The sequence below is a fragment of the Acomys minous genome (assembly GCF_964271855.1).
Source record: "Acomys minous genome assembly, chromosome: 10".
Taxonomy (NCBI): domain Eukaryota; kingdom Metazoa; phylum Chordata; class Mammalia; order Rodentia; family Muridae; genus Acomys; species Acomys minous.
In genome coordinates, this window is record NC_140491.1 from 89,343,008 (window position 1) to 89,364,510 (window position 21,503).

General features: G+C 44.3%; 1 protein-coding gene and 1 long non-coding RNA gene across 6 annotated transcripts in view; both read left to right on the top strand.

Moving 5' to 3' along the window:
• FMNL2 (formin like 2) overlaps positions 1-21,503 on the top strand; it is a 276,955-nt gene that overhangs the window by 72,591 nt on the left and 182,861 nt on the right. The window lies entirely within an intron of this gene.
• LOC311607687 lies at positions 13,202-20,321 on the top strand. The gene is made up of 2 exons (XR_014782705.1): positions 13,202-16,162; positions 19,167-20,321. It is a non-coding gene; the product is annotated as an uncharacterized lncRNA (long non-coding RNA).

Here is a 21,503-nt window from a genome sequence, read left to right on the forward strand (position 1 = left end):
GCACACTATACTTCCCAAGTTTCTAAGGCCTGGAAGGTGTGGCCACACCCCACACAACATACACCTCAAGGTAAGATCCCTCTCGCACAGTGCTTTAGGTTCACTATAGAAACCAGAAGTGCATCAAAGCATGTGCCACGCCCTGTGACATTGACATAGAAGCAAAAAAGTGATCTATGGGTGGAGTCTCAGGTGGGTGACAAGGGTCAGGTAGACCATTAGGACAGGTGAGCTGAGCTGTTGATCGGGGCTGTCAGAAGGCCTGCACTCCCTGCATCAGCCTGGCTCGCTCCTCCTCTGAGGCACCATCGACCATGTCCTGTGCTCTCCCTGTTCATTCGGGTCTCATTTGGGTGCTTTGACATCTTAGAAATGCATATTTTCATTCCTTACTTGTTGTTACTGGTCTGTGGCAGTAGCCAAGTCAGCTACTTTGCCCATCTTTGTGTTTCTTCATCTGCAGAATGCCCCAAAATAAATAAGATGTACCCAAATGGCAGGAGGGGTCACTGCTGAGTAAAAGAGGACTGGGGACTTAGCCCCTGTGCCTCAGGCCTGGGGTTCCATCCAGTAAGATGGAGGTGTGGACAGTGAGCATATGAACATAATCTGTTTCAGAGAGTACTTCAATTCATTAATCAAATTAGCTAATTTTCATAAAATACTTCAAAGAGTGCTTGACATTAGGTAAGTAATGTCACATTTGATTAGAATAAAAGTTAAGTTTTTAAATGATTTATTTCACTGGCAATAAATCATAGGGCATCATAAAAGTCAAGTTCAAAAATGAGAGCCAAGTGCAATGCTGCCTGCCTGTAATCTCAGCACTTGGGAGGCAGAGGTGGGAGGATTAGGAGGACTCCAAGGCTAATATTGAGACTCCAAGGCCAGCCTGGGCAGATGCTATCCCATGTCAAAAAACAGCTAATACAGCTGTTGCTGTGTTTTGATGGGGGTAATTGAAAATATTCTAAACTTAGATTGTGGTGGTAATGACACAACTCTATATAAATCGATTATACTTTTAAATGACTGAGTTTTATGACAAAGTATACTTCAATAAAGTAGTTTTTAAAACAACCCATCAAATAGGTGGTTTTTTTTACACACTAGTAAGACCCTATAATAATAGAAAGCAACATTCTAATTCTAGTTGGGATTAGAACCTAGGGGGTCAAATCCCTGTTCCTGGTGTGTCTTCAGGCAATAGCGTGGTAGTGACAGCCATGGGTGTGGAACATACATGATCTCTTTATGGGACACTGAGACTTAGGCGAGCAGCAATGTGTGGGAACAGAGAGAGTCCCAAGGCAGCTCATAGCTTCTGGGAAGGATGTATCACCCAACCACAGAACAATGTAAGAACTGGAAAGCATGCCTCAACAAGAATGTACTTTCCCTGAATTTCTTAAGTGTCTTCCTTAGAAAACAGGAGCAGTGCAGTGTGACCCCACATCAAGAGTTCAAGCTGTGCTGGGTGGTGGTGGCGGTGGCGGCGGCGGCGCACGCCTTTAATCCCAGCACTCAGGAGACAGAGGCAGGTGGATCTCTGAGAGTTTAAGGCCAACTTGGTCTACAAAGTGAGTCTAGGACAGCCAGGGCTGTTACAAAGAAAAACAAACAAACAAGAAAACAAAAAAAGAGTTCAAGCCATGTGAGACTGGTCGTGGTGATTTCAGATCTACGCCTTGCAGCCTACAACAGCTTCTTTTCACCTCCCCAAAACCTATTTCCTCCTCAACAAAACTGCCTGCTCTCTACGTGTTCCTAAGCATATAGTAGCATTCCAACTCAGGAGCAGGAACCACAGTTACTCTATGCTGTAATTATATGTAAATATAACCCACACCATGCAAAATAGCGAGGCCGCCAGTGCTGTTCATTTCTTTCTCTTCACAGCACTTCTGTGACAGCAGTGCTTGGTAATACTTCTCTACTCCCCACATTTTACCCAGAACAAAAGAAAATTAGCTCCACACCAGTGGCCGGGGATTCAATAATGGGAAGACACGCTGATGACAAAATTCAGCCACCCCACACTTGTTCAAGTTCCAAGGTGAATTTGGTATTCTCTGGGAAGTATTTGAAGCAAGAATTTGTAGAATTTGAAGAATTTGTTAGAGTACACCCACTACTACCATTAGTTGTACTGGCACAGTGTACATTAATTCATAGTCACCGAGAGCCTTGCAGGGCCTATGGACAGTCCCTTATAACTCTGAATTACAGCTCATGTTCTTGATGCACATGTGTACTGACTTCATAAGGTCACATGTCTTCTAGTTAGTAATTACATCCAGAAACATAACCCTGATGCTGTGGTGCTCGTGTTCTGCCTCCATCCCAGAGGCGGATGCAGTGAGTACTTGAAAAGACTAGCCTGAGAGAGAGGCACATCACCGCAGGGTCCAGGTTAGCCAACCATTTGTTGTCAGCACTCTGAAGTAATTCAGCTGACTTCTAGCCAGATATGTATGGAACTAGCCATATGCCGGCAAGGTTCCTAAGTAATGCTAAAAGAAGGACCAGAGAGATGGATGGCTCAGAGGTTAGGAGCATTGCTTGTTTCTCCAGAGAATCCAAATTTGGTCCCAGCACCCACATTACAATTCATATCTGTTAAACTCCACATCAGGAAGTCAGATACCCTCTTCCGGACTCCATGGGTACCAGACACACACGTGGTACACAGACATACATGCAGGGAATCAGTTATACGCATAAAATAATTTTTTAAAGAGGAAATGGCCTAATGTAAAACAACTATCAACTCCAACCTTCTTATCAGTTTTACCGTTATACCTTCTAAAAGCAGTGCTTACATTATTATATATTTCCAGAATATTTCTACACAGATAATTCATTGAACCAAAAGTGAGACTGATTCGTCACCTAATAGCTAAAGGCATTCTCTGTGCACGCCACCACACAAACTCTCAAGCTCCTGTGGTAGAGCCAGAACCTTGCCGTTTGTGTCGGACCAATATAACCCTTCAGCACTTAACTTCTCCACCACTGACTTCGGTGGCTTGAAAGAAAATGGCCCCCTCAGGCTTGTGGAGGCACTGTTAGGAGATGTAGCCTTGTTGGAGTAGGTGTGGCTTTGTTGGAGGAAGTGTGTCATTCGTGAGCGAGCTTTGAACTCCCGTATGCTCAGGCCAGGTCTAGTGTGGCGTTCACTTCCTGCTGTTTGCAGATCCAGATGTAGACCTCTCAGCTCCTTCCCCAGCACCATGTCTGCCTGCATGCCGCCATGCTTCCCACCATGATGATAATGGACTAAGCCTCTGAAATTGTAAGCCCGCCCTTTTTAAAATGTAAGAGTTGTTAGTGGCCATAATGTCTTTTCAAAACTGTAGAAACCCCAAGCTAAGACACTGACACGCACCCTTCTAGGGGCCAGAAGAGAAGCTCAAATCACCAAGAGTCACAGAGTAAGCACTTATATTAAGGAAGCTTGATCAGGTCACATCCGTGTGACATTATTTTGTTTGCTCAATCAATACCTAGTGAGCGTAAGATGTCAAGTGACAGAACAGCAAAGTGCACTGCTATGCGGAGAGGAAGATCTACATGTGAGTCGCCAAAGCTGGACTACAAGATCTTAAATCCAAGTGCAATCTTATTCCTGCCCCTCTTGGTGGCATACTGTCTGTTGAGAGAAATGAGGCCAATCTGGACCAGTGAACATTCACACTGTGAGAAACCACAGCCTGCTCTAATTTATTGCCTGAGACACACTGGTAGAGTCAAGGAGTCATTCTGTTTGCTTACTTGATCCACATTTCATACCTTGGCTGTGTCCCTTGGGAAATTAAAACGTATCTCGATAAGGTGTAATTGCAGGTTAAATACAGCTGCTAAAATCTAATCTCACTGAGGGCTTCTTCTAGATCCCAGAGCTATCACAGCACTAGCTTGGCTACAAGTCAGCGGGCATGACTGTGGATTCAGGCGCTTCCAACTGTGATGTATTTGTAGAGTCTGCAGCTGAGCAACAGAAAGACGTCCACGCCCGTTGGATTTGATTCTAGCCTTGGTCCTTCACCTATTACACAAGCCAAGACGTTAAGCACGCCAGCCTTCTCTAGTGAGGACTGAGGTCTGGCGTGGTTTCTTGCAGATGTTAGCGAACACACTCATTTCCTGTGAAAGGCGGGGACTAAAAACTGGTCAGTAGTTACTGTCACTGTCTCCTAGTCTTGCTTTGATAAATAAGAGACTATCCCTCTCAAGCCGGTTCTGGGAACGGGGTAAACACTCCGTACTTCCTTGCTCTAGCTTTCTTCCCATCCTCCAGCATCTGCCTCCTGCTCTCACGGGAGTCCCAGGAAGACAAAGATTCTGCCTTCTTTTATGGCTACTGGGGAAACCATTTCAAAGGATCTCTGGGGACTGAGCAGGACGCCTATAAAACTTTCCCTCCACTCACCAATCTCTCACTAAGTAGTGTCGCAATCCTGAAAAGCCTTCTTCCATCCTTGCCTGGAGATGGTCCAATGAATGGGGATTTCCCCAATTCCTGGCCAGACCAACCCTGACTGACCATCCACTCCCTGTTCAAAACTTCACAGGAGCTGGCAGCAGGAAGAGGGCATCTGAAATTTGCTCTTCCACTTGGCTGCGTACTGCTGCCTTTGTTGCCCCTGGAGAACACATTTAACTTTAGCATAAAATGCTGTGGCATGTATTTCTCTGGAGAGGCCACTCGTAAGAACTGGGTGTTTTTGTTTAAGGGAGCAGCTTCTTACTAATTTCTCTCAAGAAAAACCTTCTCTGTAAGTCTTCAGTGTTCAGCAGTGGCATTATCTTCCCATCTGGCTCCTATAGTATAAAATGGAACTCAAAACTGGCTCATTTGAAACAAACTTGATCTGGTTGACACTATAACAAGTGTAGAGTAAGATGGAGAATGGGCCACAAGCAGTGGTGTGTGCCTTAATGAGAGACTGAGGCAGGAGCTCAGGTTCAGAGATAGCTTGGATTATACAGTAAGACCCTATCTTTAAAAGGGGGTAGGAGGTGCACTCTCCAATTCAATGTCGCTGTCATCCAGCTCAAAAACAAACAAGCAAACAAACCTGCCTTTTAAGTGACCCAAATGAGAACACCCAGGAAAACAGGATAAGCAAATCACATTTGTAAAGTGGACCACTTTTCAAACCACACTTAAGATTTCTTAAGCCTGTGGCATAAGCTCAGTGTTATCATGCCCACTGCAAAAATAAGTCTAAAAGGACATCGCTTGCTCACCTATGCCTACTCAGAGTGTGCCAGATCTGAATGGAAATCAAAGCTGCGTCTATAAGGAAGGAATCCGCATGACTAACATTACTCCATAACTGATAAGGGAATATCCAAATTACAGGAAGGATCTCTGAGGTTGCATGCATGCATACGCACAGTAACAGAACTGACTACAGCTGCCACACAGGAGCACAGCTCACACCTCTGCTACAGGCTTCCTCAAGTGCATTTCAGGGCTTAGAGCTTATGACATTTTCTATGCTTAAGACACACAGACGCAAGTCTGAGGATCTCAAGGTCCTTGGACACATTGTCTCCATTTTTGTTTCTTGTAGGTCCTTAAGAGCGAAGGCATCTGCTACCTAACTAGAAGCCTAGTTGTTTGCAGAGTTGCAGGTGACAATCAGCAGTGTCTGGGTAGTCACGATGGCCTGAAATTCCCAGGCCAGGAGAGGAGAGTCAATCCTCATTCAACCATTCAACCGGAACAGCCATAAGACATGGCTAGAAGCTGCACAATTGGAAGGACTCAAATTCGTCAAGAATGAATTAAAGCCCCACCCCCCTCTTCCCTCCAGCTCTCACCTTAACCCAAATGGGTCCTGCATGTGGTTTAGAAAAGCCTAAGTGCTATGCTTTCCACTGAGAGGCTCCCAGAGAGAAAATGCAAGATGGCCGAAGACATCAGTAATCGCATTAACGGTGACGATTGCTTGAAACAGTAAAGAAAATAGCAAAGTACAAAGGGGCAAAGGGAGAAAGTGGGGAGAAAGGAGCCCAGTTACATTACAGAGCCATGAAAGAGGACAGAAGCGGTCTGCCTTGCTGCCTGCAGTGCGTGGTTGCCAAGCTAACCATAATTCTGAGTCCATCAGAATCCATAACTTTCACAACTCATTTGTTAGGCTCCATGCACTATTAGGAGAGCAAATGACTTTATTGGAATAGACCGTAGAAAATTCTGCTCTCTTGCTGGTTCTTCATTCAGAAAGCCCTTGTTCCTCCCTGCTAGAAATAATTCACTTAGTGCATCCTTGCATGTGCACATCGGGCCCGGCAGTGTATCTAGATCGCATTGTCTTACTGGAACCAGCCTAAGCACTCTTCTGGGGGGGAAACATCTCTAATTGTGGAAAGGGACTTGCTTGTCCTGCCCACACTCCTGGCCCCTCCTGCTCCCTTCCCCCACGCGGGCTCCAGCCTCTGAGTACCAGGCTCCATTAGTACAGTAATAAAACCGCTACTGTTTGGTTAGCAGTAATGAGTTCTAAAAGTATCAATGGAGGGTTTCACGGAGAAGGGCTGTTGTTAGGTGCAGCATCAATCAAGGACAGCAGATAGCACAGCTTTTTAAAAAGCGTGTCAGGACCACAATGAAAAAATAGCACAACCCATGCTCCTCGAGGACAGCACAGTGTAACTTGGACAACCAAGACAAATAAGCCGTGAACAAACACTTTCCACAGAGCTGTCTCCACTGTAACCTGCTGTTATAATCCAGAGGTAACTGTTCAGTTTTGAGAGCTGGAGTTTCAGTGGTCTTCTCTGCTCCCTTCCCCAAAGCCACCCAGACTTGCCAATCTTTTTTTTTTTTTTAATATCATTGTATTTACTGACTTTTAAGATGAGGAAAAGAAAAAGGAGAGGAAAACATATTTAAATACAATAGTTCTGCCTCAGTTCCCTGTGTACTAGTTTTGAGGGTGGAAAGTACATTCGTTAGCTGCTAACCTTCCAGGCTCTGTTTTCTCAGCAGATAAGTGTGGGTTGAAATGCGAACTTGATCGTTTTTAGCCCGTCACAACGGTAAGCTCATGTGGTCCAAATTCATTGCAATTAAAACACTTGGTCACAGGCTGCAGAGATGGCTCAGCAGTTTAGAGCACTGGCTGTTCTTTCAATGGACCTGGGTTCAATTCCCAGAACCCACATGGCAGCTTCCAACTGTCTGTAACTATAGTTCCAGGGGATCCAACCCTCACGCAGACATACATGCAGGTAGAATACCAATGTACATAAAATAAAAATAAATAATTAAAACACTTTGGTCACTTGGCTGAGAAAAAAATACTGAAGTAAATTTCCATTTTAATTAAGGTTTTGATTTTCTTTTGAATAGAAAACTTTGTCTATTAATGGTGGATGATAGATAGTTGATATAAACAGACAAATTTTTGTAACAGTTTCATCTATTCCAGTCTATTTTGAATTTACTGTGTAGCTGAAAAATGGCCTTGAACTCCTGATCCTGCCTCCAGACTACAGGCATGTACTACGTACCCAGTGTAACAAGTTAGATCTTTAATAGAGCTACTAGCTAGAGAACATTCTGGGAATTTCACCTGTGGGTAACACAAGGTTTTCCCATTAGCTTTGCATTTGTTTTCAGTGAACACACTTGTAGAAACTTGGGACTGTTCTGTGAGAGGAGTTGGGCCCAGTGTTTGGTCTTACCCTTAGCCCCACCTCACTCCTCCTCTTTTGCAAATGGTTACTGTAGTTAGTGTGCCAGTGTGCCCCCTAGCCTTGCCTGCACTGAAGCATGGGACCATTGCTCTGTTTAGGAAGATGGTCTCTGGCTCTCCTGGGCAGGCATGCTCATAAAGGTGGTACAGCGCTTGATTGCAGATCACACCAGTTCTCACTGGCAATGGGGATCTGGAAGATGCGAATCATGCTGATAGTTCCCTTTTGGCTGCAGAGAGAAAACTCACTACACAGGCTTTTCTGTAGCATTTCTCTGTCCTCAGGCCTCCAGCAGGTTTTGGAAAAACTGTAATCGTATTTAATGACTATCTGTTAGTACACTCTGAGATGGGAAAATTGGATTCTTTGTACTTGATCTGTAGGCCTTTGCAATGTATTAATTAATTAGTTACTTTTACCTCTTGGGCTACTACGTTTGTAGTCTTGATAGGTTTAATAATCTTCACCAGAAAGGCGAAGGTGAAATCTGCTTCAGACAGATTTCAATCTGTTTCAGAGCCTCTTAACTTTATGGCAGCCATATTGTCCAAGTGAGAATGAATATTGTGGGACCAGAGCCAGAATTGCAGGACTGTATTAGAGATTATAATTCTGTTAAGTTTGAAATCCCAGTGCCGTTTTTCTTGTGGCACTTTTGGAGTATATACTTTTCAAAATAATATTCAGACATAAGATTCTGTATTACTGGTTTTATAAAGTCAACAACAATAGCCATTTGGACACCTGTGTTGAATGCTGGCAGCTGAGGATAGCTGAAAAGTCCAGGAAGCCTATTTTAGGGAGTTCCCAGTCAAGCCCCCCTTGCCCATTGGCTTCTTTCTGTTGTCCCCTGGTTGTGTGTGTGTGTGCTGTGTGTGTGTGTGCGTGCATGTGCCTGTACATCCAGCCCAGCTGCATTTCACTGGTGGAGCTTGGGAAACATTGCCAGTGACCTGCCCTGGTGAAGAGGTACTTTTTGTCACTTAGAGCAGCTATGCCCAGGAGACTGTGCTCTGTGGAAGAACCCAGTGGCAGTGTGGCTTTAGAGTCAGGATTGTCTAATCTCTCTGAGCTTCCTTATCTGAGGATAAGCAGCAGTATGGTTACCTTGCAGCTTGTGTGGTTTGCTTCTGTGGAGCTGTGCTGACTCAACAAGTGACAGCTCTGACCAAGGAATTCCGGGATGGGACCTGGGAAGATCTTGAGACTTAAGGCCAAGATGCCCAGTGGGAGAGATTTTCTTGATATTTGCCCTTTGTACATCAGCAGTTTTAGTAGGACAAAAAGCTACTGTGTAAGTTCAACTTCTGTTTTTTCAGGGTGGACTTTCCCTGTGCTGTGGACAGCATCGCTCATGTGGTTGTGATGTTCTTACTCACTCAGTGATGATAGCCACCTCCTACCCTGTGACATTTAAACTAGGTGCCACTAAAGCACCAGATGTGGTTTCCGGTACTTGATGGGTACATAAATATTTTTTCCTGCAAAATTTTGCACACTGACCTTTCTGTATCTGGCTCCTCACCCATCATCCTTTTCACTCGTGACATCCATATGGTCTCTTCCTGTCTTGTTCTGACTTAGGCAGTTTATGCTGAAGTGCACATGTACACACACATTTATAAGTTGTCTTCAGAAGTTTGTGGACATTAAGAATCCAGGCTTTCCTCTCTGTCTTTCACAGGGTGTGGTGTCACATTTCAGATACTGAGGAAAATCATGAGCAAATGGCAGGGTTGATGGGAAGGTGCCCAGGTTAGGGTGTTTACTCACCTTTTACCTTCCGGGGCGTCATTTTTCTCATTGTAGTTGTTGATTAGGAGATGCTGATGGAGCTGAAAGGAATGTGAGCCTTCAGAGTCTTTGTGGGCATTGAAACCCAAGAGGTTACGTTAATGCTCCCAAGTCCTGAAAGTTTAGTTTTCTGACTTAAATGTCTCTGCCTTTTCTTCCTGAATGTCCCCACCAAAGGGTCTTATTTGTGTGTGAAGCAGCAGGTGTAGGCCTTGCTGCCAAGTCAGAACTTGTGTGTGTTCAGTGCTGGGATTGCAGAGGCAGCTACCTGAGGTGATTGTCCTGACGGGAAGTCCTAGGGTTGTCCTCTGTTGTGAGCCTCTGGTTAACACGAAGTTAGCCAGAAGGGCTCTTATCCGAATGCCCACAACAGAAATGCTTGTGAAACTTGGCAGCTATAGAAATCTGCTATTTACCATATAACGTTCTTTCTAATAATTGCCAGCACTATTATCTGGGATGGAAGAATATTATTATATGTACAGTTTTCTCTCTTTCTCTCCCCCTCCCCCATCCCCCACCCCAGATTAAAAACTGGAGACTTCCTTCCAGGGAGACATTTGACCTCTAAGGTACTATGCCCCATCCCTGCATTCCGTCTTATAGAAACACAACAAGCTGCTGTATTCTAATAGACCCAAACCAGTTGCAGCTCAACAGTCATGTTTATAAATGGCATTTGTGTGTGTGTGTGTGTGTGTGTGTGTGTGTGTGTGTGTGTGTGTGTGTGATAAAACAGCATGCCCAAGGCAGCTTATAAAAGAGTGTTGAATTGTGCTAACCTTTCGACAGGTTAGAGTCCAGAGCAAAGGCTTGGTAGCAGGAACAGCTGAGAGCTCATAGCTGAAGAGTAAGCAGGAGCCAAAGACCACATTTGGAATGGCATTGAGTCTTTTGAAACCTCAGAGCCCACCCTCAGTGACACCCCCTCCAATAAGGCCAAACTCTAAATTTTTGCCCGACAGTTAAACCAACTGGTAACCAAGTATTCAAACACATGCGCCTGTGGGCGCCATTCTCTTTCAAACCATCACAACCTCCAGCCTTGGAGAGTTAGCTGCGTGATGTCCATAGCACTGGGCAAGGTAGGGAGCCTTTGTAGGATAAAGTAATTGAAGGTGGAATGCCTTCAGGCTTTTTCGAGTTTCCAGTCGATAGCTCTTGACTGTTCCTAAGAGAATCCTCACCCTCAGCTCTCTACTCCAGCACATGCAGTGAGTGCCTCTCAGCACTGCCCTTTGGAGGACTCTGACCTCCCAGGTTGAGCACAGCCTCTGTCAGCATTGGCTGTAAATGTGGCAGATTTACGGTAGGGGCTTATTCTTTTGGGCATGATGAAGGTATTATTTTCATTTATTCCATTACCATGTAGGGAAAAAAAAATACTTCAGTGCTGTGGTTCTGAGCAGGTGGAGATGGAGAGACAGGGTGAGAAGAGAAATTAAGGCTTCTTTTGGCTCTAATGAGTCCTTGGTCTTCTTCCTTCCTTCCTTCCTTCCTTCCTTCCTTCCTTCCTTCCTTCCTTCCTTCCTTCTCTATGGCTGAACTGCTTTTCAACAAAATTGTAGGTGGTGGAAATTAACCTATTAATCTTTATGGCCCTGGCATGTATGTTTTTTTCCCCTTTAGAGACAGGGTCTCATGTAGCTTAGAAGGTTGGCTTTGAACTCCTCTTGTCACCAAGGATGACCCTGAGCTCCCGATCCCTTCTCTCTGCCTCCAGAGTGTTGGCATTACATATATGGGTATGCCTTGGTGGGATGTGTGTATTTTGAAGTACTCTGTAACCCTTGATAGTATGCATGAGCTGGTAGACTGTAGAAAGAGATATAAAACTACCCCCGCCCCCAGCTATGAGCTGCCTTAGGCCTCAATGTCTTGTATTACTGACCTTATTCTGCCCTCCATTAGAGTTTAGCTCCACGACAGAAACAGTGTTACTGTTAACTCCTGATGCTCAAAAACTTTCTATGTATGATTTTATTTAAACATTTAAAAATTTTTTTATTTATTTATGTATTATGTATACCGTGTTCTGCTTGCATGTACACACTTGCACACCAGAAGAGGGCACCAGATCTCTTTATAGATGGTTGTGAGCCACCATGTGGTTGCTGGGAATCGAACTCAGGACCTCTGTAAGAGCAGGTTAACCTCGGAACCATCTCTCCAGCCATCCTATGTATGATTTTAAATTTATCTTTGTCAAGTCATAGGAAGACTAAACACTCAGCTTTGCTCCAAAATGCTTTCTTTTGTTCATAGGTGAGCAGGGTGTTTCTGGTCCAGTTAGTAAGAACCAGACTCTGATGGTAGCTGAATTGGGATATACTTCTCTTAAACACAAAGAGGTTTAAAAAGCAACAGTATGTTTCATTTGTTGGAAAATGGATAGTTTTTGAAACATTTTTCATAGCCAGTTCCTGATTTTAAATTGAGCTACCAGAAGGAAATACGCCTTAAGGTCAGGCCCATGGCGTCAGGCGTATCACCTGCTCATATCAGATAAGGGTCTCTAAGAAACCTAAAAAGGATTTGTAAGAATGGTCTGTTTTAAGCACAGTTGATCTGTCTGAAGAACTAAAGCATCAAGCACACAACACACAGGCGTGCTTCTTGCCTCATCTTCTGGTCTCTGCCCCACCACTCCCTTGTAATAGCAAGCCTGGTGTTTTGTGTTTTGCATTACAACATCCCTCTTACTTACACTAGAGGAGGATTGCATTCACCTGCTTCATTTCTCCTACTTTGGCATTGGAGTGGCTGGGAGCTGGAAATGACTCACACCAGTCCCCAAAGGAAGACAGACTGAGAACCAGGGCTAGCAGTACATCCTCCTGAAAGGTGCTGGGGAGAACCAGGGAGGTAGCCAGAGAAAAGTTAGCTCTGAAAAATGTGCCCGCCTCTTGTCTCTGTCTCTGTCTCTGTCTCTGTCTCTGTCTCTGTCTCTCTGTCTCTCTCTGTCTCTCTGTCTCTCTCTCTCTCTCTCTCTCTCTCTCTCTCTCTCTCTCTCTCTCATAAAGTAACAAAATAACTTGCAAGATGAAGTGTGATATGAAAATGCTTCAAAAGACTAGAGGATGGGGGTCTAAGACTACTTCCTCTTCAAGCCAGCGTTACTGAAGTACCTCTTGAAGGTTTTTGTTTTTAAATTTATTTATTATGTATACAGTGTTCTGTCTGCATGTACTACTGCAGGCCAGAAGAGGGAACAAGATCTCCTTATAGGTGGTTGTGAGCTACCATGTGGTTGCTGTGAATTGAACTCAGGACCTTTGCAAGAGCAGCCAGTGCTCCTTAACCTCTGAGCCTGGTATCGGATGTATGGATGATGTTTGGGTTACAGTCTGAGCAATGTATCTCATCCATTTCCTTGTCCTCTTTCCACAGTAGACACTGCTTTTTGGATAGACAAAATTAGATCACACCCAATATGTTGCTCCATGCATCTTTTTGACTTAGGAATATATAAGGAAAACCATTTCTTTTTCTTTTTCTTTACTTGAGAGGATCCTAGGTATTGTTAAATGTCCCCCTCCCCTTTAAGAAGCAAATACTGATTTATAACACGTCCTATGAGAATATCTGTGTCTCTTCTCTTTGAAGCCAACTTTGCATCTGTCAAAGTAGGGAGCCCCTTGCTGACTGTGGTGACTAACCTTGAATGTCAACTTGACACAGCTAGGAAGCGGGACCTCAGCTGAGGACTTGCAAGCATCCGATTGGCTTGTGGGCGTGTCTGTGAGGCAGTCCCTTAGTTGCTAATTGCTGCAGGAGCCCCCCTGTGGGTAGTATCAGCTCTAGGCAGGTGGGTTGGGGTTGTATAAGGAGTGTGCCTGGATGTGAACCTGGGGACAAGCTCCTTCTTCCTTCGGTTTCTGCTTCTATCTGCTGCCTAGAGCTCCTGCCCCTAGCCTCTGTCAGCGATGGACTGTGTGTAACCTGTAAGGGAGAAAGCCCCTCTCCTCCCCAAGTTGCCTTGTGCCCATAGTGTTTACCCACATCACAGGAATCAGACTAGAACAGTCACTCCGACAATGTCTTAAGTAATGGATGTGTGTTGCAGTCTGTGCTCTGTTGTGGAAGGCAGTGGTGACTTAGTCATAGCAGTGAAGACAGACCAAGTAAGTAGGTCACAATTTGTAATTATATATAAACTTACTATGGAAACAAAGGGAGCAGCTGTCCTAACATCTCGTGTGGTAATTTGAAGTTTAGAGGACCACAGCTTAAGTTCCTGCAGTGGTGTTCTTCTTTCTCAAACATTTCCTATTTCATTTCTTCTTGTGTCTTGTATGTAATCTTGTCCCTGTAATCCAAAAGCTGTGTTCTGGGAAGGGAGATGGCTCACTAGGTAAGGAGCCTGAGCTTGAATCTCCAACATCTGCACAGATGCTCAGCTGGCCTTTTCCCCCCTTGCTTTTTGCAAGAATAGGGGAAATAACAGTCATTTTAAAGTCCATTTTTATTTTCTTTGTTACATGAAGGAAAATGAAGTTGCCTTTTGGAACTGCTGTCTTAAATCATTTTCCTTAAGTGCTGGTCTTTGCTGGTTTCCTCCAGAAATGGAGAAAATAACCCTTACATCACAGGGCCTTCATTGTGAGGTTCTTTTTAAGCTCAAAGCTTGGATGTGAAATCTTGGTGGTTTCCTGAAGGCAGAAACAGATACACATACCTGCCCTTATAGGCTGCTGTAAGGTTTGTCTGAGGAGATGGAGCAAGGAGGCTGCTGTAGGGTTTGTCTGAGGTGATGGAGCAAGGGTTGTAGAGTCACTTCCAACACGTAACCCAAAGCTGAAAATGTGTTTTATCTACCAACCTGCTGCACGCACACAGGAGACCCACGAGGCTGAGCTTTGGGCTGTGGCGAGAGATGACTATTTTTTTTGATCATCTAATGAGCTGCATGTGTTCTATGTTAGATGCTACAGCAGATGAACAGCATGTTTTTCAGTCTTTCATAATCTTGAACCCCCCTGTCATTTAAACATCAAATATACCATATTTTTAGATTCAAGGGATCTAATTTGTATCATTATTTCATGAAACTAAGTATTAAATATGAGAGTGTCCTGAATGTTTTTGAGGAAAGATTCTCTTCTTTGTTATCTGCGTTTGATATGCATGTGACGTTTTATGAACTGTGGTTTCTGCCTCGTTACTGAGGCTTGGCTAATGTCTGTGTAAAAGGAAAAGGGGTTCCTACATACTGAATGTGCTCTCTCTCCACGAATCGTGACTAGTGGTTGGGACTTTTTGAAATCTCAGATGACTCAGTTTTCATTTTCAGTTTACTCTCATCCTACTGAGCATGTTAAAGCCTGACATTATGATGTAATCTTTCTGATTTCACAATATTTTAAAGTGGAGTGGAAGCATTGTGAGAATTACGGCAGTTTTCTTGGGATAAGACACACCCATTCCTATTTTACAGTATTGTTTTAAAGATGCACCGGTGCGCGCGCGTGCGCGCGCGCGCACACACACACACACACACACAGAGAGAGAGAGAGAGAGAGAGAGAGAGAGAGAGAGAGAGAGAGAGAGAGAGAGAGAGAGAGAGACTGACTGACTGACAGACAGACATCTGAGGCATTTGGCTGCCTTTTGTTCCTTTCCTGTCTCCTCCCTTCGTCTCCAGATGCTTCAGCAGATGGCTGTGTCCAAAGCTCTAAATTTGTACCTTGCGTGACCTTTAGCCCAGAGAAAGACAACTCTTCTGAGGATAAACTTCCTAGTCATTGCTCGTAGACCTTTTGTCATTTGTTATGAATAAATTTAACTTTGTGGCTGTTCCTTCTGAGGCTTAAATAGCATGGAGGGCCTCCAGTTAGGATGCAGCTTTTCTTGGGACTTTGACAAAATTTAAAGATGGGTGTCACAGCACTGGCTGTGTTCCACGCTAGTATTATTGTCCTACAGCGTATGATAATACAAGAGAAGCTACGTGATCTCTCCGCTTAAGTCTGGCCTTTAAAGGAGCTTTCAGTCTGCATAGCGGACAAGGGCATGGACCTCTGTCACAGTCAGGCGGGTCTGAGTTATGCCTCTGCTGTGCTGAGCCTGGGCAGATCTTACTGCATCCGAACTGATAACATTGCGTGAGACCAGGATGAAGAGATCATCGTATACAGTCTAGTATAGTCTGTGTAGTAATTTAAAAATTACTATTATTTTCCTGTTCTTTGATATTGCTGATAGGTGTTCAACACTATCATGAGAGCTCATTTTTAAATGTCTATATCCAAGGCCAGGGCCGGGGAACTAATGAAGCAGAGTGAGTGTGCCACTAGAGGGAGGGTCAGAGAAAGCACCGCAGGAATAATGTGGTACTGTCTAGTTTGTGACTTTCTGTGTTTTTCAGCTATGCCGGTACTGAGGGAAATGACATAACGTTGTGTGTAGCTATTCATTTTATAGAAGATGGCATCGATTTCCGTATACTCACAGGCGGAATCCTTAAAGGGTGCATGCGAGAAACAGACGCAACTCTTCTGGGGAGTAGAAAGAAACCCACTTCCCCTGACTGGGAAGGGGGAGTTGGCTGCCAGGCAAGGTCACGTGGTCAAGAACCGGAAGTAGGTCTCACCAACGGAGACAAATGCTTCTGGGCCTGAGCGTGGCTGAGAGGCCAGAGGAAAAGCAGGAGAAAGTAAGCGAGTGGAGCCAGGAAGAGCCTGAGGGGTCTTTGAAGACAGCCTGGCTTGCTCACTGCCTGTGTTCAGGGTGATAGGTAGAGCCAGCGTTTTACCCTCTCCTGCTGCCTTCTGGTCCTTCCCCACTGGCTGCTTCCCGCCCATCTCATGAAGAATCCTTGTAGATAGCAATGAGAGAGAATTAGTCTGATGTGATCTGGAGAAAATTAGTGTCCCACCCTGACTTTCCATTAGCTCTGAAAAATCTCCAGGGCAAGATCAGCAATGCGTTCTTCCTAACACGATAGAGGAAACGGGTAGTACTAATGTCATGGAAGGAGAAAGCCCGTTTTGATTAGAAACAGAGGGACATTTATGAAGGGGGCACTGGCTGGCTAAGGACAAGCTGAGTGGTAGGAAACTGGATTGTAATGATGCCATTGAGCTTTTTAGCGCCCGCTTCTAGCTGTTGGAAGTTGACTAATTAGCACAGAAGCCGCTTATGCAAAACACCCTGACATAGAACGGCGGAGAAGGGATGCCGAAGCTTCCTACAGTCTGTGCTCTGTAGCAGGAAAGCCTGAGATGAAAAGGCCAGTGAATTTCCACAGGAGATCAGGCCGCTCTCGGATGTGCAAATGTCAGTGGGCGTGGGTGGAAGGAGGCGCTGGGAGTGTGTGGGATCCGGTGGCCCTTTGAAGAGTGCATGCTTGCAGGCTCATGTTTCTGGTTACAGCCAAGTCAGAATTTGAGATTTTAATCCTTTTGAACCAAACTAGGTATATTATGAGAATTAGACATTTGATCTCATGGATTTCAGGGTGGTAATAGAAATCCTAGTACTTCCTCAGCTTTGGCATAATCCGGACCCTGGTTGGCCTTGGGTAGCACCCTGCTGCCTAGGGGTTGCTGCAGCCCCTGCAGGGTCCAGGGTCTTCGAGTCCCTGTAGAAGAATAGAATGCTTATTAACTGGTCTACCTCCTTCCTGCCCCAGAGGGCTTGGCGTTGGCTTGGGGCTGAGTTTTGTGATTGGTTATCCAGGCAGGCAGGCTGGGCCACTTTGATTATTTATGCTGTTTTGGGTAAGCATAAGCTGCTTATTCAGAATCCTAGGCCTGGACTTGGGTGGGAATTCTTTGGTCAGCCCAGCTGCAGGCTTAGCATTAATTTGATTCTAATCCCCAGGACGGCCCCTCTGAGCACCTGAGTGCTTGTTTTTCACGTCCACAAACACATGCTTAGTAATGCACAGAAGGCTCTAGATGCAGCATCTGGGTCCTGTGCTCAAGGACAGGGAGCTTTGGAACATTTGTCAACATGCTAAGCAGAGAGAGGAGAGCTACATTCTGGAAGGTGTCCTTGTAATCCTTATAATATGTAATGCCTCTCTGGAGCATTGGGGGTATGTGGGTTGTATTTCTTTACCCAGCTGTCTGTCTATCTGTGTCTGTCTGTATCCCCCCATGTGTGTGATTTTACACACACACACACACACACACACACACACACACACACACACACACACCCTAAAGCTTTTCTTATATTGCTTAAAGACAAATGAGATAGACTACATGCAGACCCTTGGGGATTTAAGCTGTGTATATACCTATAATATAAAAATATTGAGATATTCCTCGCTGCTGCAGTTTGGTACTGCTTTATGTTCTATCATTGTACTTAGGACCTGTCACCACATATGACAGATACCTGAGTGTTGGTATTGAACCAATTTTCCATATGCTCAGTGGAATGCACACTGTATTTGGGCAGAACCAAGTGAGGTCAAATAAAATTGCCTAAAAATCATTATTAAATGGTGCTGTTTTATGTGCCAAAGAGGCAAAGGAAATAAGAAGCCTCCTGGAGCATCAGCCTGCTGAAATGTGCAGATTCTAGAGTTTTTATTGTGGTCCTAGGTAGGAATGAGAGAGAGAGAGAGAGAGAGAGAGAGAGAGAGAGAGAGAGAGAGAGAGAGAGAGAGAGAGAGGCGGAGGTCATTAGGAGTGAGCAAGAAAGGTAGCCTAAGCTCGGTAATGGGTATCACGTTGCTATGGTAGCTGACACTTTTTTTTTTCATGAGACAGTATAGGGGCTGGAAGAACCCTGTCTTTGTCCTCTGGAAATTCCCCAGGCTGTAGAGATGTGAGGAGACGACTGTGGGGCTCTCTCTCATGCAGGGTAGGCATGTAGCATGTGGGCATATCAGCGTCACCTCCTTCACCAGAAGGTCTGCGTTTTCTCCCCCTCATCTCCTTTACTGAAGATCCTTCACTTGGGGTTTTAGCCTTTCCACCCAACATCTGACAAATTTCAACCTTTCCCCCACTTTGGATTCACAAATTCTTATGTACAAATCTAGAATTAAATGTTTTCTGCAGTAAAAAAACAACAACAAAAAAAAACCAACTCATAATTTCACTGACTTGTTGAGTGTCTTGCTTCCATGGCAGCTCAGAATATTCTCTAAAATTTACTTATTCTTAATTTTGTGTGTATGACTGTTTTGTGTGCATGTATGTCTGTACACTTCGTGCATGCCTCGTGTCTGCAGAGGCACAGGGAGTATCAGATAGCCTGGAACTGTAGTTACAGGCAGTTGTGAGCCACCATGTGGGTACTGGGAACCAAACCTGAGGAGCACGTGCTCTTAACCACTGAGCCGTCTCTCCAGCCCCATTTATAGAGGCTTTTGGTTGGTGGGTAGTAGTCCTCTCTGTCGTATGGGTGCCTTGGAGTTCTCTGAAGCTGCCCTAGTTTATATCCTGAGAACACATACACATTTTTTGCAGCCAGTGGCGGATGATGGTGGTATCTATGTACACCTTTTCTCCTGGTGTTTCCAGCAGTGAGAAATAGTCTCAATGTCACACCTAGGTGCAAAAGGCCTGAATTTTGGAGCAGGGTGCACACACATGGGTTTATTGCAGACTGTGTGTGTTCTTCGGGGTGAGGCATTGTGTAGTCATAGTGTGCCTGATAGGGAGCAATTTTTAAACCTCTTGGAGTCTGTTTCCCCCCAGCTGGGCTCGTTTTCGTCAGATGTTGTGAATATCGAATGGGAATGACTTTATGGCTAAAGGAGAAGAGAATGAACCACCAAGCACTGAAGTGCTTGGTGAAAAAGACATTCAAGTTGAGAGATAACAGTGTTGATTCCATGGGCTCGGTCCCAACCTGCACCACCAGACTATGGGATTAGAGATGCTTACAAACCAAAGCCAAAACAGGATCATGCTCTCCCAGCCCTACCTCCTTTGTTACCATGTGAATGCGTCAATGAACAATTACAGAAGAAAATATTGTCTGTCTGTCTGTTTTCTGATACAAACTCTGAGGTAAGGACACAGAGCACAAACAAGAACGCGTTCTCTAGGATTCACCCATTTTGTAACCACGGTCACTTTTGTAAACCACAAGATATATACATCTAGGAGGACTTCTGAAACCAACTCCTTGCTCAAGAATCAGTCCTGCGGACACATCTCAATTCCGTGCTCCAAGAAAACCCAAGTTTTCCTCCAAGGCTAAGAAAGTAAAGGCCTCGTGTAGCACATGGTCTAGGGAAGTGCCTAGATTGCGTTCCCCGCCCTTCTCAGCAGCTGTTTGTCAAGATGCACGCTAAGATAACAGTTTATGGCCGGACAGATAATCAAGATCTGTCGCAAACATGAAGCGAGTTGCCTTATCAAATTCCTCTCACATCTTCCCCACACGCACACACGCACACAGCTCTCAAGGACAGCAAAGCCCAACCTTTACTTTAGAAAAGCCGCAGACCCACGCCTTTCAGGTCCACACACTGTCCGTGGTTTATCTTAGAAAAGGGCAGCGGAAAGGGCCACCAGGCTGATCAAAACACCAGCCGCAGACCCAGTTCAAGGCCAGACTGGGCTGCAGGAGACCCTGTCTCAATAAAAGCGTAAATAAAACAGAAAAGCGTCAAGATCCAAGAAAGCCTTGCCTTCTTTCCCCTGACCTTTACACAAGGTCACTATTGACCTCACCAGCCAAAAAAGGTGCACACCCTGAAGACCCCGAAGGACAAACTCAGGTTTGAAGCCAACTGGGGCTGTACCAAAAAAAAAAAAAAAAAAAAAAAAAAAAAAAAAAAAAAAAAAAAAAAAAGACCCTAGTTGAAAACAACAAATTAAAACTAAAGACTAAAAAATAAAAAACATTGACCTTTCTTCCTAATTCTATAAATATGACCAAAAAATCCTGACAGTGTACCCACTCTCAAACAAACAACAGCATTGAAAATATATAACAAGGAGGCTACGTCTTACGTCAGAAATGAATGTTAAAGCTAGAGAAACTGATCCCTGACTTACAAGGGGGAACTTTTCAACCAGCAGCTTATTTTAAAGTGATATAAGAACTTCGCATTTTTATGAGGAGCCATGGAACATTTCAACAGATGTGTACATTATACAGGTTCAAATCAGGATAAACATATTATCTCCTTAAACATTCACCATTTCTTTCTGGTGAAAGCATTCAGAATCCTCCTAGCCTTTTGAAAATACAAACGTATCCCTTCCCTCTGATTACGTTTTGGCTTTGTCATGTTCCAAGCGTTACTTGTTATCTTTACACCAGGGAACTTTTTACCCTCAAAGCCAAATCTCTAAGGAAATTAGGAGCGTTCAATCTATACTCATGAACCAAGCAAACACACACACACACACACACACACACACACACACACACACACACACACACACACCTGAACTGACACTCAATCTATACTCATGAACCATGCAAACACACACACACACACACACACCTGCACTGATTTCCTTTCAATTTATAGGACAGTCAGAATTGAGAGTTTTAATTTTATTCTCAGTAATGAGAAATTTTCATTTGGTTATACTTTCAATCCCAAATGAATTGCTTTTGTTATTTCCTAATATTAACTATGGAAACAAGGTGTGGGCAACTGAAAATTAGAGCATTTTTCTAAGTAAGTAAAATTTTAGTTTAGGAAAGAGTTTTAAAACACATATGGCTCTCCATCTGCCCACGATAACACTTCACTGTAAGAGGCGGAAAACCGCATTGGTCCCGGACACTAGGACCACAAAAACTTAGTCCAATAGTTAAATAGAGAACACGTGGCTAAGACAGAGAGCCATCTTTGTCCACCTCATTCCTAGAAGCAAATACGCTTTGCATTGCCTCAAATATAGACCTCATCCAGTAGTCCCCTAAGACAAAACAAAAAAACAACAAACAAAAACAAGCAAACAGTTTAGTAGCCCACACAATATTGCAAACTAACATGAAGCTAACCTTAAAAAAAAAAATTAACACACATATCAAAAGAAAACTGTTTCCTAAAGTCTCTTTTGAAA